This window comes from Panthera onca, chromosome B2, assembly GCF_046562875.1.
Source record: "Panthera onca isolate mPanOnc1 chromosome B2, mPanOnc1 haplotype 2, whole genome shotgun sequence".
Classification (NCBI taxonomy): Eukaryota; Metazoa; Chordata; class Mammalia; order Carnivora; family Felidae; genus Panthera; species Panthera onca.
Genome location: NC_138343.1, coordinates 118,783,945 through 118,803,012, shown reverse-complemented (window position 1 = coordinate 118,803,012; position 19,068 = coordinate 118,783,945). Strand labels below are relative to the sequence as shown.

General features: G+C 40.1%; 1 long non-coding RNA gene across 5 annotated transcripts in view; it reads right to left on the bottom strand.

The window, feature by feature from the left end:
• Positions 1-706: 706 nt before the first annotated feature.
• The window catches only part of LOC132667639 (uncharacterized), a 303,047-nt gene continuing 284,685 nt past the window's right edge, over positions 707-19,068 (bottom strand). For 3 of the 5 annotated variants that reach the window (XR_013555767.1, XR_013555768.1, XR_013555764.1), the window contains 2 exons: positions 4,067-4,223; positions 2,773-3,121 (listed from right to left, as the gene is read on the bottom strand). This is a non-coding gene — a long non-coding RNA (uncharacterized LOC132667639). Of the gene's footprint in view, positions 1,900-2,772; positions 3,122-4,066; positions 4,224-19,068 lie in introns of those variants that run through there. The other 2 variants (XR_013555765.1, XR_013555766.1) reach the window with 2 other exon arrangements.

Sequence of the window (19,068 nt, the reverse complement as noted above, 5' to 3'; positions counted from 1 at the left end):
ACTTGGCTCTTGTCCCACACTGCTACCAAAGCGCCATGTGTGACCTTGGTTATGTCTCTTCGTTTTCTCAGCTAATGAGTCAGAATTTGGAAGTTTCTTTCCAAACCTAGAAGTCTCTCTTTGCTACTTTCTTTGAATATGACATTTCTTTTTATCCATGGACACCTCCATGCCTTTAGCTATTTGTTCATATCTCTTTTATTTGAACAATACAAACACTGCAATGAGTCTTCTTCAAATTCAACTGTTCTTTTATATGGAGACTTTATTCTTCAGCTAGGACACACCATCCATCTTCCAAGTTCCTGAATCTTTATGAACAAAGGAGGGTCTGGGATATACCAATGACTTGTAGCTTTTATTGGAAGAGAGGTGAATCATAGCAGGCCTATTACTGCTATAAACTATTTGAGGAGGCCTTAGCTTAGGAAAACAGGAGGGCAACCAATTTCTCTGTGCTTCCTGGTGATGTGTAGGAATGAAGTTTTGAAACCCTAAGCAGAGCTCAGTAAGCCCAGAATATGATTCTCTCTCCACATTCTTCCTGACGTTACAATTTTATATTATTACTATTTCATACAATTATTGCTTCTTTGGTTCAACGGTAGTTCTGCCTTATGTTTAACAGAAATAAGTGTTTATATTATACAAGTTCATCTTTTTTTTTAAGTTTATTTATTTTGAGAGAGGGAAAGAGAGAGTGAGCAGGGAAGGGGCAGAGAGAGGGAGAGAAAGAACCCCAGGTAGGTTCTGCACCGTGGCTCAAACTCACAAGCCATGAGATCGGGATCATGACCTGAGCTGAGATCCAGAGTAGGACGCTTATGCCCAACCAACTGAGTCACCCAGCCGCCCCCAAGTTGATTGTTAATCAGTGGCACAAAAGCAAAAATACACAAAAACAAATGGTGACAGAGCATCCTTAACGACCACTGTGCTGCAGAAGTACAAAATAGCGTACGTGACAATATTTAATGGTATGAAACAGATTTGTAGTCATCCTATATGGTTAAAAAAATAAAACTTGTTTAATTAGAAAAGGAGTGGCTGCATGAAAGCTCTGGGAATACGTCTGAGCAACAGAAACGAACACTCTTTTAAAAGATTGTTAGAAGTCGCCACAAGGTGGTGTGAAGTGTCCGATCTAGCTTGTTTGGTAGCAAGGAGAGGCTGAGGGAGGTCAGAAGGGGAGTGTCCCTCCGAGGAGGGAAAGCAGAGAAGAGGAGCAGCGAGGGGGGGAGAGGGGGTAGGGGATGTTTGTACATCGAGACACTTGGGGCACACCCACCGTACTTTTATTCAGAGGCCACTTCTTCCCTGCCCTCCAGACGGCAGTGCTTTCTTCCCCTCACACCTCCTCCTGCTTAACTGCGCCTCCAAGGTGCCCTCCGAGGTGAATTTTGTCTTTGGAAGTAGCTACACAAAACATCTACCCTACAGTGCGCCACGTTTCTCCTTTAGCCATAACACACATTTGAGTCCGTGAATACTTTCATGGAATGTGAACTGGTCAAGTACCATCATCTGTCACCAATGACACAGACAGACCGGTCATCGCTGATAAGTGGGCCACATGAAATCCACATTCCTCCCCTCTGAGCTTGAGAGAATTGGAAGAGTGTGAAACAGAGTGGTTATATCAAAGAGATATTCCACAGGCTTCAGCTTGATGTAGTTGGAAGGGCGCTCGTCTAAGAGTTTCAACATTTTCCGTCTGGGCTGTCAACAAGCATCGCCAGAGCCAAAGAACATTGGAGGAAGTCAACCTGGAAAATCCCCTGCAGGGTATTGATTTTCCCTTTCCCAGAGAAAGGTCTGGACATGAGAGGAAGGTCCTGCTGTTATTACTGAGAAGTCACATTCTTTGAGGTGACTGGTTTTTTCTTCTGATTTGCAGAGCTGAAAAAGCATTTTGAAAACTTTGTTTACCCGGTAAACATTACTCATTCCCAGGGCAAGTTTTCCTCTGTATCATTAATCATGAGTGTTCCTCAAGAAGTAATATATATACATTTATATTTATATTTATATTTATATTTATATTTATATTTATATTTATATTATTTATTTATACACACACATACACACACATATATATTTCTATATATATTTTATGATTAAGCTATTTTATATGCATTTATATATATTTTTTGAGTGAAAAAGCTATCATATATATATATATATATATATGCTCTCAATTTCAAATTAGTTTTTGATTGAGCGCTGGGTGCTTTAGGTCACGGCAATCAAAACTGTAGTTGTTGCCCTCTATAGAGATATTTTTTCCCCATAACTGCAGTTGGCAGTACAGTAGGCACCAAAAGAAAAGTGAGTCATGGTGCCCCTGATATTTCAAAGTGAAGGTTGATTACATTTAGAAAAGATCTTTGCAGGCAGCGAAATTACAGCCAGATCATGGATACTGACCACCCTTGTTGATCCAGTTTAACACTGAGGATCCACGGTTCCGGGTTTGCGATAGCAATGTTAACAAAATCTAACATGCGATGGGTGCTTCGTGTAGGCCACAAGAGCCCCATGAGTTAGGTACTCGTATTAACCTCTATTTCATAGATATGACACCACTGACACAGAAAGGTTGAGCAACTTGCCTAAAGTCACACAGCTGCTAAGTGTGACAGAAAGGATTTGCAAGTAGCCAGGCCAAAGTTTCAGAGGCCAGTTACCACTACCAAATACAAATTCTGGAACGCGGCAGATGAAAATAATTGTGCAAGTACAAAATAAATGAACTCATTACTTCAGCACCTGGTCTATTAAGAAACTCATCTATTTGGCAGCATTTTATGTTTTGAATACAATTGCAAGCCAGGAAAAAACAAAATAACCAAAAAAACAAAGCAGCTGTGAGCAGCTAAAAAGGACAAACCAAATCAAGGCACCAAGGCACAGATAAAGTATTCTTGGGAGGGCACAGCTTGCCCTCACGCCAACTGTATTTACTGTTAATGTACACACATCAGAGTTGTGACTGCATCACACAACTTATCTGTTGTTACTGTAGACATAAATGGTTGTCAAGTCCGAGGCAATTCAGATCTACAATCACTGACATTATTCACAGAAAGGAGTGAGTACACAGGAGAACATGGGAAAAACGCTAAAAGGAAAAAAAAAAAAAACCCCTCACATTTTATCAGTTGTATCAGTTTATATAAGGCCATTTAGTGCAAGAGCCCAAACCCTGATCAATTCGAGAAACCTCAGAACCATCAAAGCCTTGCAACAGAGCTCATTAAGACATGTTCATACTGGCGATAGTAAGTGATGGACAAAATCTCAAATGACATTTGGTTATTAGTTCATAAAGAAAAATACAGAAAATACTGTTTGGAAAGATTTCTGTTGAAAGTAATTACTTTTGAAATGGACACGTGATACGTTAGGGAATAAATACCCTACCTTAGAACCAACACTCCTCTTTCCATAGCAACATCCCCTTAGGAGTCCATGAGATTGAAGTTGATTAACTGTATTTTTCACTTTTGTAGGGTAGCATGACCTTCTGAGCACCATGGCCTTGCACGGGAGAGTTAGTGCTTGCTGGACACACAGTGCCTTCTTACGGGGCTGGGCTGCCAGTGTGAAGCATCTATCAGAGTGAGTCCAGCTTACAAGACCCAATCAGAGTCAGAGCTGGTGGGAGGTGGTGTTTCTGTCTACGGAACTTCAAAATAGCCGTTTTGGGCTTTTTTGGTTTGTTTTTGTTTTTGTTTTTTTACCATAATAGATGCTTAAAAATGAATGTGATTCACATATTAGCATGCAAAGATTCATAAATTATATTTTGGTCAAGGGCTCAGGGTCCAGATCTGTCTTGCCAACATGTGATGAAGTTTCAACTAAAATGCTGGCCATTTTAATAATGGACCAGAGGTCCCTGCCTGAGAAGCAAAAATACATAAACAACTTTTCTTTAATTAATTTAAACACAGCCCCTCCTAGTATAGAACTGATCATTCAAGAGTCTATCTACTAGTGCAAAGGAAGCAAAAAACATGTGAAAAACATTCCCTTAGAATTCTACTTTATTTCACATACTTACTCTGAACCCTCCGGTTTTGGAAAATGAGCACTTCTTTACACATAACATCAATGGCATCAAAATGTCAGTCAAAATCTGCTTCTTCTGTTGTTTTTTCCATCATAGTTATCCAGTTATCCAGAAAAAAACACCAGTTAAATGATGTCATCCTGGGAGCCTACATGGTAAAACAAGAAGTAGAAGGAAACTTCTTATTTATACATCTGTTTTTAGGTGACAACCAGAAAACATCGTTGTTAAGCCAAATATGAAGACTAGAATACATAGAAGGCCTTTCTGTACTACGGAAGAGAAACATGTCAACAAACACTAAGGACTTGCTATAGATCCTACCATATACCCATGTGAAGAGAATACGGTAAGGAGCAAAAGAAAAAAAGTGTAAGTCCTGAAGGAGCTCAGAGTCTAATAAAGAGATAGACATATATAAAACTGCCTAACAAACAACATAGGACATATGATAGAAGTATGTAATGCCAAGAAGGCAGGCAGGCAAATGCACGGAGGGGAAGCAAGTTGTTCTCTGGGCAGGGAGTGGGGAGGGAGAAAAAGAAGGGGGCAGTGGGAGGAGAGGATGGTATAGAAGTTAAGATCTCCAGTTCTGGAATCAGTCAACTGACCTGGCTCACAGTCCTAGATTACTACTTAACAGTTAGTGACCCTCAGGCAAATGATTTATCTTCTCTGTGCCTTTTATGTAAAGTGGGAATAATACCAGAACCTTCCTCCTTGGGTTGTTTTGAGGATTCAATGAGATCATGCATGGAAAATGTTAGCTCGGTGCCAGCATACAATTGCCCTTAATAAACGTTAGTCAAAAACGAAGAAGAAAAAAGAAGGCTATTCCTGTAGAGGAAGACTTGAGTTTGGTTGAGGGATAACTGAGTGGACAAGGGTGCAGACACTTCTGGCTGAAGAAACGTAAGGTCGAAAAGTACACGGGGCAGAATAATCCAGAACAAAAGCCGAGGGTACATAGCAATGGGAGGATAGCACTCACGGGGTGCAGAGTAACACAGTGGGGATGAGTTAGTGCTATGAGTGGCAGTACAAGCGGGGTGCGTTGCTGCCCCCGCTCACAATTAAATATCAAGTGAAAGAACAACTTACGTATTTATATGCCCAAGTGTTGCATTGTCTAGGCATAAAATAGATGCTTATATGAAATATACATTGATTTTATTTAAATATAGCAGCTATAAATCTCAGATAACCACTCAGGCTGCAACTTATCTGACCTACGACCAGCACTTGGCATGAATGATCATCCCTTTTACACTTTCTTCACTTAGGTTCCAGGACACTGTATGTTCTTCGTTTTCTTCTTAACAGCATCCCTGATTAATGAAACTCTTACAGAGGAACACTTGCCCTGAGAATGAGTAAGGACTCTTAGCTGTGTTTGATTCCCTTTATGTTCAACAAGTTGGTGGCAACGCGTTACTGGCAGCTATCCCTTTAAGAACCTACCATACAAATCACCATGGGATTTGAAGGCTTTCTCCTCTTCTCTGCAGAGCGTCTCTAATGAACTCCCCGCACACAGCTTTCTGTTGTCCCGGTGGCTACGCTACTGTCCCTTCTACCATCCAGTGATGGTCTGACTCTCTTGTGTCTTGTCCCCCGTGCCCTGGAACATCATCTGTCTTCTTTCAACTTTACCTGCAGTCTGCTGTAATGCCAAGCCAAGCCACATAAGGTCTAATTTAATAAAAGCAAAAGGACTCAAGGGTGAAGATGCCCCACGTAGACGCAGAATGGTTTCCCATAGTGTAATCTTCTCACGCTCCACTGGTGTGCTTGGGAAACTAGCAGTGGACTGTGGCCGCAACCTAGTCTCTGCAACCCCTTGCAACTCTGCTGGTCTTACTCCCCCAAAGTGAAGTGACTTCCCGGGATACCAGAAGATTTCTAAATGGCTGTTTTTTGACCACCCCATCTGGGGTATTCTGTGATAGCAGCCCGACTTCCATTTTCCACGTGCATTCCCCCAACTTCTGCATCTGCCTCTCTGGTCTCTCTTCCTTTGACCCTCTTGCTCCCTGTTATAGGGATTCCTGTGATTACATTGGGTCCACCAGGATAATCTCCCCATCTCAAGATCATTAACTGAATGATATCCTCAAAATCCTCTCTTGCCCTAGAAAGTAACATATTCACAAGTTCTAGAGACTGGGACATAGACTTCTTTAGAAGGGGGCGTTATTCTATCTACCACAGTGTCTTATAGTGAAGCACTAAAGTTTAACCCTCGGTAGGCTGATACTAGCTGATGGAAAGCATGAGGAAGCTTCAGCTTTCCATAGTGCGCCTCTCATTGAGTGGTAGCTATGTGCCAAACTCTATGATTAGTTGGGAATGTAAAACCATAATGACAACAAAATGATAAATAACAAATACCACAGCTAGCCGTATGTGAAGTACTTTTATGAGCCAAACAGCGGAGATAAGTTATCTCTAAATTTCACAAAAGTCTTGAAAGATTTTATCTCTTTTATAGTTGCGGAAACCGAGGCTCAAAACGGGTGAAACAGCAAAAGCTGAAATTTGAACACGGGTCTTCTCACTCAAAAACATCTGCCTTTTGAACTTAAATACACTGTCCCACTTTTCCCCTCACAATGCCTGAGGGCTTTTCCTAGGTAAGTGGCAGTAAAGAACTACTTTTAGGCATTCAGCAACTCACTGTCCACAGAGAGGAGGATTCAATAGATCTGACTCCTGTCCTCAAAGGAGTTATAGTCGAGTCTAGCCTGGATGTGAATTTGATTATATCAACAGAATTCTCTTACCTCCTTCCCTTTCTTTAACTTACTAGAAGACTAAAACACAAATATTTCTTTTTCCTTCCTGGAAGATTTAAACATTAAAATCTGTCTTAAGGGAAAGGAGAATAAGTTTTCTAATTGCTAATAAGTTAGGCTTTGAGCCTATTAGGGTGTAAAATCTATTGTTTCAATAAGTTTTGAGGCCAGAGGGAGTGGTTTGAATAAGAATGAGATAAGAAGGAATTTCTTTTTTGGGACTCCTGGGCTGCTCAGTCAGTTAAGCGTCCAGCTCTTGATTTTGGCTCAGGTCATGATCTCACAGGTTTGTGTGTTCAAGCCCTGTGTCTTGCTCTGTACTGATGGGATGGAGCCTGCTTGGGATTCTCTCTCTTTTTCTCTCTCTGCCCCTCCCCCACCGGCACAAGCACGCATGCATGCTCTCTGTCTCTCTCACTCACTCTCACTTTCTCTCTCTCTCTCTCTCTCTCAAAATAAATAAATAAACATTAGAAAAGAAAAAAGGAATTTCCTTTTGAACCCGAAAGAGCTGTCCCTGGATGGATGAGATAAGGATAGTTCAACAAGGTATGTCAATGCATTAAAACATTAGAGTCCCATTGGGATGAGATTTCCATCTGACCCAATGGATAAAGCCTATAAGGGAATTAGCTTGTTTTGTAGATAGTAAAGAAATGCGTTAATTCTTAAGCCTAGAATTCATAACTGATATATTTAGAGAAAGTTAACTATATTTATTAAGGGTCTGGGAGGTACTCAAGACAGTCCTAGGCATTTTGGCACATAATTGAGCACATAATTCAGTATCTTTTACTTGATATTTGAAATTCTAGATGGAAGTTGGGAGTGGTGATGCACCAAACTATGATTTCAGTTCTATTGGAATTTTATTTCTGGCTTATGTTAAAAAAAATATTGCCTAAAGTCCTGAAATAAAAAATTGAGACCTAAATTATTTTCCAATCAAGCAAATTCATTGAAGTGTTATTCGTTCCTTGCCGGCTAATGTTTGTCATTGAAAGAGATTGTAGCTTCTGGAGAAGAGAGCCAAATGCATTAAAAGAGGATTGACTATTAAAATGGGCATATGGATATTGTTGGCTTTTATGGGTTGAATTATGTCTTCTCAAATTTCATATGTTGAAGTGCTAACTCCCACTATGTCATAATGTGGCCTTATTTGAGGATGGAGTTTCTATAGAGGTAATCAAGTTAAAACGAGGTGATTAGGGTAGGTCTTAACACAAGCTGACTGGTATCCTTATAAGAAGAGGAAATTGGAGGTCGAGACACACACACAGGGAGAACCTCAAGGCAGAAGCGGAGTGATGTGCCAAGGAATGCCAGAGATTTCCAACTAACCACTGGAAGAGGAGAGAGGTATGGGACACATTCTTTGTCACAGTCCTCAGAAAGAAGTAGCCCAGCGGACACCTTGGTCTTAGACATCCAACCTCCAGAAATGTAAGAAAATGAATTTTTGTTGTTTAAGCCATTGAGTTTATGGTACTTTGCTCAGAACCTAATCCAGCCTCCGAAAATAATACAATAATTGACCCCTTTAGAGAAGTATTTGATTTAACAAAATCTTGATAAGTCTCCATAACCCTGCTCCAAATCATTCTAATCAGGTATCTAGAAGCACTCTCCTTTTTTTTTTCCTGTCGAATTGTATTATTACCATCTCACTCTACCGTAAAACTGCAGACCGTGAATTTTCAAATATAAATTAATGGTGGTATACAAAGCCACTGATTGTTCTCTGTGTAATACCAAAATCACTTTGTAAATGTTGTAATGGTTTTAGTGACATAAGCCTTGGGGCCTGGGCAAACTATAGCAACTGCAAAACATTAACACATGTAAATAGATCGTATCTCTCTAAAAAGGCTAACAGCAAGACAAATGCTAATTGGGCCGTTAAGATTCAGAGAAACTAAAATTTTATATTTAATCTGCGGATTAATAAAGTGATGTCACTATTTTTTTTTCATAGAGCAATTTATTTTCCATCAAAGTAGCCAAAGGTGTTAATTTCCTTAAGAAGGAACATATGGATTAGAGTGATTCAGTTTTTTGGTGTGTGGGGATTATGTTCACTCAAGAATAAAATATTGATGGCACATAATAAGGTTTTCCCAATCTTGCTTGTAGAAACTGCTCGAGCCATTATACTTGAATTCTGAAGATAATTTGACTTATTGGATAGAATCCAAGATATATGGTATGGAGGACAAAAGAGCTTCTAAAATGCCAACGTTAAACTTAAAATAAGTTGACTTTTCATTTCCAATTTATATAACATAATTGACATGATAGGGCATGGGGAAAATATAAAGAGGAATAGACACTCTGTAGTTTCAAGAAACGTATTATGGTTTATTGGAAGAGATGAACAATTGTAACCAAAGAATTACAACTCAGGGAAATCCATGGTGTGGTGAACCAGGGAATAGATGTATGAGAGACCCCTAAACCATAATTCAGTCCACAACACACTCAATGGTCTTTCTCTCAGCTTGGAAGATACCATGTGAATGATCACAGTCTCTATAAAACTGTTCCTATCCTTGGTCTGGGAAAGATCCAGAAAGACCCGTCGTTTTCACAGTGTGTCAAAGATTGAATCATACATCTCTTGCTAATTCTACTCTTGTAATGGTTTCTCTTAATATCACTGATTCTTCTTAGAAGGCCAGAAGAATGGGGATCATATCAAGATATCCAAGTTGGACATCGGTTCAAAGGTGGCAGCAGTTCTGAATTTCCTCCCGAGAGGAGCATACTGGTTAAGGAAGTTCATCACTCAAATAGTGAGATGAGAACTCTAAACTCCGTATGAACTTAGAGGTTAACCATTGTCATATGTGATTTGATGTATCTATCGTGCGATACTGAAGATTCATTTTACTTTACCATTTCAGCTTTGATACCATGAGAAATCAAAACCTCTCCTCCCGTTTCCACTGCAGTTCTCTCATCTAGGTGCTCATGCCAAAGAACTGGAAGACATTCTAGTTTCTTCTTTTCCTTGGGGGGTTGTCTGTTGTGAGACAGTTCTCCATGGGTTTCTCATATTTCTGCAAGTCTTGCAAGCAAGGCACTGAGTGTCCATTGTTCTGTATTGTCTTTACAAGGATGTTTGTAAAGTAAAGAGCCTTGAAAGCCAGAAGTAGTGTCTCTCTCTGGAGCAGAGTGCAGATTTGCTTACAGTCATGGAAGATACAGAGAGTGTTTCCCTCCAGAGGAAAGGACAGGTATGCTTCATGCTCATGATAAAAGTTTTGGGTTCCCTAAACTCGAGAGTTTTTTCTTATAATGCATTCTACTGTGTATGCAGGTGTCATGTGGCCCTTCTTTGTGTCTCCCTCTAGACATGGAGGTTCAGGGAACTGGCACAAAAATGCAGATACTCTGGCTACTGCTATTGTTATGAATAATCGACTCTCCTTTGACCCTGGATACGTGTATCTGTTAATATCAGCATCCACGAAACTATGGTAGGTTAAATTGTTAGCTTGCATAAGTAGGGTAAAGTCTCCTACCTTTTGCAGTTCTCGACATTTCCCTCACTCATGTCCTTTCCCTTCCCCTAAATTGGGCACTGAACTTTAGAGTATTTTCCCTTCAGACTCTAGAGTTCCTTTTCTTTGAAACCCAATTTCTGTAGCTGCTTAATAGCCTCCCTAATACTAGTCTTGCCCTTCTTTTCTTCTTGATCAGTCCTCAATGCCACTGTCAGAATGACCTTTCTAAAATAATAACCGTAGATAATTCTCCTGAGAAAATCTTGCACTGTCTTCCCCAGGAAGGTAATGATGTCAGGATAATTGCGAATTGCATGCAATGACATCAAAGTTTTGACGAACCACTCCCCTCCCTAATTCTTCCATGTTAACTTCTCATGTCCCCAAAGTGCATACTTTATTCCAATCTTAGCAAACTATGGATTCTTCAGATTCCTAACATTCTTCCACAATGATTCTTTTGCACATGCTAGAACAATCCATCGAGCTCCCTTATCATCCTGGTCTCCTAAATCTTGTCTATCAGTCAGGAGTCAATTAAAGTTCTCTTCTACAAAGAAATTTTTTCCGACATCCACTTCCCAATATGACATAGATATATACCTTCTGTTTCTATAATACCTTAACCACATCTCCAAAATTATATTTATAGCATTGTATCATAATTATTGGCTTATTCATCTCCAAAATTATATTTAATTATATTTAATGTTTGCTTATGATATGCTAAAAAAGAAAGCCATATCTTATATCCCCTGAGTGTCGCACAGTTCCCAGAAAATGTAGGTGTTCATTAATTCTTTCTTAGATACATAAGATACATAATCAAGTATACTATCGGTGAATGAAGCAGACTGTAGATTTGTTCTGGAGAAAGACATACCCAAGTTATTAATAGGAGGGTTATTGATGTAGTTGTCGTTGGTGTATACGGAATGTAGATCAACCTTTCATTACCTGTTGCTGATGATAATTACTGGCACATTATCTATACAAGATTATAAATATCAATGAATTGGCCATTCAATAATTTCTTGGCCTCTGTTGACACAGCTGGTCTTGGTCTATGCTATTAACTTTATGCCAGTCAGTTTGAAAAAACTCAAATTACTGATTGCAACAACTGTACATGAATGGATCCAAGTTTAATCGTAAAAAGAATTTTTTTGAGTTGCATTGCGGGAAACCTGAGAACTGCATCTGGGAAATGTACGATAACAACACCCGAATTCTGCCCCTGTTTCACCTCAGAGGAACGGCACCCCTTAGAAAGAAGGAGCGCTCTGTGACTGCTTCCTTTTGGATTTAAACACAGCCCTTTGCTTCCTCCCCCGAACTGACCCTACATTCCCAACAAAGACAAATCAGAGGAGAAGGAGGATACCTCTTTTGGTGCAAAACTGCCGAGTAAAGAAAATCAAGAACAAGAAACCAGAGGAAGTTATGACTGGAGCCCGATGGAGCAGCCCATGCCCTTCCTTTACCTCTCTCTCCTGTGTATATTTTCATAGCTTCTCAGTTTCAGTTCACTGGCAGCCGTAGGAATGAATGCCAAGTGGGAAGATGTGACTGGGTGAAGAACTCTGAAAAGTGAAATGCCCTGGACTCACTGTTTTAACCCAGGAGGCAACTTCACTCATTTCTAAAGGCCGGATCATCTCAGATATCAGCCCACAGGCACACATCGCACAGTACCCTCCAAGGCTGGGCACCAAGAGGAGCCTGTCATTAGCCAGTGTCACCTCATCAAAGTGCACGGGAGAGAGGCAGGCCATGGTCACTCAAAGGAGGGGGATCCAACCAAGATTCCTACCTGAAACTAAAACCCTGTTCTCTGGGATAGGGGTGGACATGGGGATAGATACTTCCTCTATGAGACAGCTTTGAAGCTATCCCTTAGTAAACATGCCTCCTCTCCAAGCGGTGCACACACACTGGGCTACCTCTCCCACCCAGAAGAAACCCCAGGGGGCATGACTTTCCTCACACCGAGGATGAAGAGGAGGACAGTGGGGATGCCCATGACCTCCTGGCGTTGGGCACTGGGGACTGTGGTGCTGGTTTCCCGCTGCCAAGGTGAGCTGGTGTTGGAAGGGTTTGCACCGAGTTTGAACAGGCGTATTTCTAAAGTGGTTTTTTTTTTTCATAAATGTAATGTTTATGACAGGAAATCAGGTTAGACATTCCTGAAGCTAGCAAGGCTTTATGGACACACTGTCCTATCCTCCCTGGACACATAAATGCAGTTAATCTTTTGAAGGAAGACCCAAATACTTCACTCCTTTACATTTAACCTGAGCCATCTTAGGAATGCAAACACTGATTTGGAGCCAGGCCTCTGGTAAAAGATTACCATCTGCGGCCCACAGGGAAATTTCTCCCTGTAGCCAGAATTTATACTGCAGTGAGCTATGAATAGAAAGTTTGTGCATGGTTATGAATATGGATAAAATACATCACTCGTGGCCAGGGAATGGCAAGCAAAATTGAAAACACATATTTTGGATCACATAATATTTTCAAAAATATATTTAAAAGAAAATAAACACAGATTGTGTGTGCTCATTTACTGCTTGAAGTACCTTTGGGGAAAAGAGACATCAACAAGTTTTCTTTCCAAACCATTTGCTTTTCCTTGTGCTTTTTAGCACAGAGCTGGACCCTCTGGGAAGGAACGGGGTCTCGTAGAGTGCATGGTAAGTAGTTACACTGGCAGACATTATATCCCCTTCCTGTGGAAGACAAGGAGTTGAGTCTTCGGATATGTCCAGAAGGGACTATGTAGCCTGGGGAGATGTGTTCAGCTCATTCCTGTTAATACAGTTCACTCTTCCTCCAGTCTCGGAAGGATTTTGCTGGTTTCTGCATTTTATGCTTTCATCTTTTTCCTTGCTAGATTATTCATGGACATTAAGACCGTAACTATGATGTTAAGTCTACAGATGAACACTGAAAATTTGCCATTTCATGTCAAACACAGAGATCTGGCTTCTAGCAAAATTAAGAAAGAGGAGGGGCGCCTGGGTGGCGCAGTCGGTTAAGCGTCCGACTTCAGCCAGGTCACGATCTCGCGGTCCGTGAGTTCGAGCCCCGCGTCAGGCTCTGGGCTGATGGCTCGGAGCCTGGAGCCTGTTTCCGATTCTGTGTCTCCCTCTCTCTCTGCCCCTCCCCCGTTCATGCTCTGTCTCTCTCTGTCCCAAAAATAAAAATAAAAAACGTTGAAAAAAAAAAAATTTAAAAAAAAAAAAAAAAAAAAAAGAAAGAGGAAAAGACGGTTTTTATATTGACCCCACTTTGACAATCACACTCCATTCTAGGAAGGGACTCCTGCTATTATCTCTATACACCCAAAGAATCACCCATTTGTATACCACCTGAACGCGACTCTTGGATGGGAAAGCTTATTTAATTTCCCCCTTCTCTCTTTTATTCTCCTTCCTTCCAACTAAATTTACCTACTCTCTTTCCCATCACCTTGAGATCCTGAGATCCACTGTAGGATAGTTAATGAATCTGATAATTCAATGTGCTATTCTGTGGTCAACTCTAGGTGATATATTTTCATTTAACGTGGATACTCACATTTTTCATTTTCTCTCCTATTTACATCGTCATCCTCAGAAACGCCCTCACTCAGAAGGCACCACAGGCCACACTGCTATCACTGATTGGATCTTACATTGACCTGTGACCCAAGGACAGTAATCTATTGTCTGACTGGGACCCTATGACGTCACCTGGAACCAAAGACTCTGCCCAAAGAGATGTATTGTGTCAAATTTATTAGTTCTCAGAAAAAATAAGCAGTCCACCAATTATTATTGTCTGAATTCACAAGGTCATAACGTAGAACATGGATTAATGGCTGTGGTTAGGAAGGTTTAGGGTTTCCCATACTCACAATCAGTTCGTATGAGACCCAACTATACTTTGTTTTCTGTTTTTGATTTTTGTGATACTCTGTCCCCATGCTGGGACTTTCTTTGAAAGCAAGATGGCATTGAGGGAAACAATAAGGATCACCTGGGGATGATGCCTTGATCCTAGGAAGGAGGTTGTTCATGCTAACCTCTGGCGTTGCTGTAACAGAAAGTGTAAAGGATTATCTAGGCATTCTTAGAATAATGAGTACGGGAAAATATTGTGGCAATTCCCTGAGTTTAATGAAAGTCTGTTCCTTTGTTGGGGAAAGTTTGAAGTCTGTTTAGCAGTCTGTAGACAGGCAGTCTACATATCACTTCCTAGTCCTCCTATAATTGTAACCCCACATTCCGTAATACCAATTGTTGATTAGAAATTAACTTTGCATAACTATTAGGTGTTCCTTTGTTGGTTTGTGCCAATTTCACCTGTGTTAGATAGCCTCCAGAGTGCCGAGATACTATCTTTTAACTTGCTTTGCATAGTACTGGCCTAGTGATTATTCTATGAGTGTTGAATAAAAGTTATTTTAAGACGGTCACTCCAATGTTCATGTGGATGTATGTGATGATGATGGTGATAAACTTTAGACTGAAGACATGTCACCTGCAATGGTAGGATATCACTAACTGATATTCTATTATGTTCATTTTCTGTCTCCTCTTCTAGAAAGTAAGATCCATGCAGATACTTTTTTGTTACGGCTTCGTCCTGAATGCCTAGAGCAATGTCTTTTTTCTTTAAAACCATTTTTTTACCAGCTTTATTGAGGTATAATCGATATATAAAGGACTATATTTAACATGGACAATTTGATGAGTTTGGACTTGTGCAAACACCCATGATGCCATCACCACAATCATGATAAAAGACATAGCCAACGCCTCCCGAAGTTTCCTTGTGTTCATTTCTTTTTGTAGGTTTTTTGTGTTGTTTTGTTTTTGCGGTGAGAACACTTACCATGAGATCTCCTTTCTAAGCAAATTTGGCGGTACACAATACCTTATTAACTATAGGCACTATGCTGTACAGCAGATCTCTAAAACATATTCATCCAACATAACTGAAACTTTATACCCATTGAACACCTCTCCACTTCTCCCACCCCCCAGCCTTGAGGTCTTTAATATAGACACTTACTAAAGATTTACTGAACGAATGAATACTTAAAGATTAAAGAAAAACTTGAAGAGGAAGAAATTTCCTCTTCCCTACCCAAATTTTAGTATTCGTTCTTTTGTAGACAAAGTGCTTTTCTCTATGCTGTGCCAGACCTACTTTTTTCTTGACTGCTGTTACCCCAGACTTTAATGAATGGTTGACCTACTTGGTGCGATTTTATTTTTTTTGATAATGTGGTATTTTTGGAAGGCACATGCCTGATAATATTTCTTATCCCTGACACTGATGTGGTGACTAAAAAAATATACCCCAAATATATGCGCTTGTTGCTAAGTAATTTGCCAATGTTTGAATAGGCAGCAAAGGAGGATGTTTTCATAGTATTTAGAAGTAGAGACGGCAAAATAAACAGTCCGTTTTCCTGTCTCAGATCTGCCTTGTTCTTTCATAAATAATTATTGTATGTACATACACAGACACATATATATACACACACATGCACATACAGCGTGTATAAATAGATAATTAGGAAAAAAAACCTGTGGTATATATCTCACTTTAAGAAGGTTAACATTTCCACAAAATTCTTAGGAAAATTAATTGCAGGAGAAATATGTTCCAAATTGCTTCCAGGTTACTTGGAAAGTTATCTCTATATGAAAAGTGGTTCGCATATTGAATTCAGGTCAATTTTCGACAAGTTTGGCTTTTATAGGAGAGTAAAACCAGTCAAGTAGTGATTTGTAAGAAGATTTTGGTTCTGTTTGACTGTTGTTTTTACCTTAGGGAACATTTCTTGAGAACCACTCTTATTTCCAAAACTTAGTAGACATCGTTTATTTTACAACAATCTCAGAAGAAAAAATAATGAGTGGATACGTTTAGGATGGCTACAACAAATCAGACTTATGGAGCATCATTGTCTCCCTCCACTGCTTGGAAGAACATTTAGAAGTAGGAGAAACAGTATTGTTTGTAGCTGGGAAAAAAAGAGTCATAAGTGAAAATCATTTAAACTTATATTGCTGAGGTACCTGGGTGGCTCAATCAGTTGAGCAGCTGACTCTTGATTTCTGCTCAGGTAACCATCCCAGGGTTGCGGGATTGAACCGTGCATCAGGCTCCGCACTGAACACGGAGCCTACTTAAGATTCTCTCTCTCTCTCTCTCTCTCTCTCTCTGCCCCTCTCTCCCACTCCCACTCTATCTACCACTAAATAAAATAAATAAGTATGTAAGTAAATGACATTTAAGCTATTTTATTTGCTTATACAACTGACACAGATATCATGCGTCTCCTGAAAATATAAATATGAAAGTCCTGCAGTATAGATTTTATCATCGTTGCAACTATAAATATCTGTAGTTATTTTATAACCAACTCACTGGTCCCTTTTGGCATCAAAAGACATTGATACTTTATCAACTGTGACAAATTCTTATTAAATGTTATGTTATGTTTACCTTACGGAGGTAAAAAAAAAATAACATTTTTCTCAAAAATAAAGGAAGCTGCATAATCACCAGACTATAAATTCACAGTGGCCAGAACAATGGAAATCTTGTGTACCATGGGACACCAGGGATCCAGCGTGCGAGAATCGCCCAACAAATCCTCGGTGACAGACTGGCACATAAGGAATATGATGTGACAGAAAAGTCAGGTCAGCGATGTATCTTTAGCTAAGGGGAACATCAAGCAGGAGCCATGCTAACTCACCGTGTCCTTCAAGGAAATGACCAAAAACATATGTAATTCAGACAAGTAAACACCTTCAACAATTTTAGTAGACCTTCCTATGTCCAACAGCATTTGAGGAATTTTACAAATTAGAAATCAGTGGTTTGAATAAACCCAGATCCTGAATAGCCATTTCCAGCTTTTCCAATGTGCAAAACACATGTTTCCTCTTTAGCTTCCAGGAGAGATTTGAAGAATCAGCATCATTTCAGGAATTGTTTTGGTGGCCTTACTCTCAAGGAATAGACAAAGGAAAGCCAGGAAGCATAATAACAACTACAAAAGCCAAGTACACAAATGGACAGTTCCCATACAAAAGGCCAAGGATTTATATAGACCGGTCCAAAATGGAACAGTTTTTGGGTCACTGACCTCTAATCATAACTGGTGGGGGCCTACTTTTTTTTTTTTAACAACTAAAACATTGCCATGTAATAAAAATCAGATGTTAAGAAAGTGAAAGATAAAACTGATGATATAGGCAGGGTCTGGAGGGCACACAGTCTGTGAGGACATATGGAGAAGGCTAAACGTAAATTTGAGAACAACAGTGATTCCTTGCATGGATCTGATAGGTATATTTTGAGGGGTTTGAGAAGAGTCTCAGGGAGAACACACATATGATCCCTTCGTCCCAGTTCAAAACTAGAGCCTTACTCATCACCTCAGAAGAAGTCTGAGAGCCCTTCCAGAGAACTAGCTCCTTTTTCCTCCTTAAAGACACTGACCTGTGTTTATAACTGTTGTTGCTCGAATCTAGGCAGAGGCTTATAAAGGTCCCAATCCATGTAGTTTGTGGAAATGATGCTGTGTGACTACTTGAGGCTAGGTCATAAAAAGAATGTGGCTTCTGTCTGGATTTTCTTCCAGGACACTTTCCCTGAGAGCCCCGTCTCCATGAAAAAACTAGGCCACGTGGAGAGGTCATGTCGTAGATGTTCTGGTTGACAGCTTTGGCTGAGCTAATGGCCAACACCAGCAGACAAGCCTCAGACGTGTGTGAACGAGACCCCCAAATAATTCCACTAATAGCTTTCAGTCTCCCAGTTGAAGCCCCAACCTTGTAGAATGGAGACAAGCTGTATCTCCTTTCTCTGGGCAGCTCACAACCTGCAGAAACTGAAAGATAATAAATAATTACTGTTGTCTTTAAGTTATGTGTTTTGGAGTGGATCACTAGTAGATCTCAATAGATCCCTAATGCAGCAGTTTACTGTATGTCATAGACTTGGTCTATAGGTCATAGAGAGCTTCATAGATGCACACAGACTTTTAAATCATAACTCATTTGCGAGATAAATTAGAGATTTCTTCTGAACCTTTGTGAAACCCTCATTTACTGGTAAAAACATACTTGCTTTAATGGTGAATTGTAGGGGCGCCTGGGTGGCTCAGTCGGTTAAGCATCCGACTTCGGCCCAGGTCATGATCTCACGGTTCGTGGGCGCGAGCCCCGCATCGGGCTCTGTGCTGACAGTGCAGAGCCTGGAGCCTGTTTCAGATTCTGTGTCTCCCTCTCTCTCTGCCCCTCCCCCACTCGCACTCTGTCTCCCTCTGTCTCAAAAATAATGGTGAATTATATAACAAAAAGGTTTTTCATGTGTTCAAGTAAATCCTTACATTTCAGGAAAAAAGTGTGTGTGTGCAAGTAGGTGGGTATGTACTATAAATAGATTTATACGCTATTATATAAAATATAAGAATTATAATATATGTTATAATTAGCCTTGGTTCCAGCTAATTATATATCTTTTCGTTTCATAAAAAGTGATGAATGCAATCTGCCTTTGGGTGAACTATTAAAAGGATATACCCGAAACAAGTTTGAAAGTTGTTTTGGTTGAGTGATGAGTGTGCTAACGTGTGTCTACGCGTGAGTGGTATAATTTTATAAATATTTTCCTA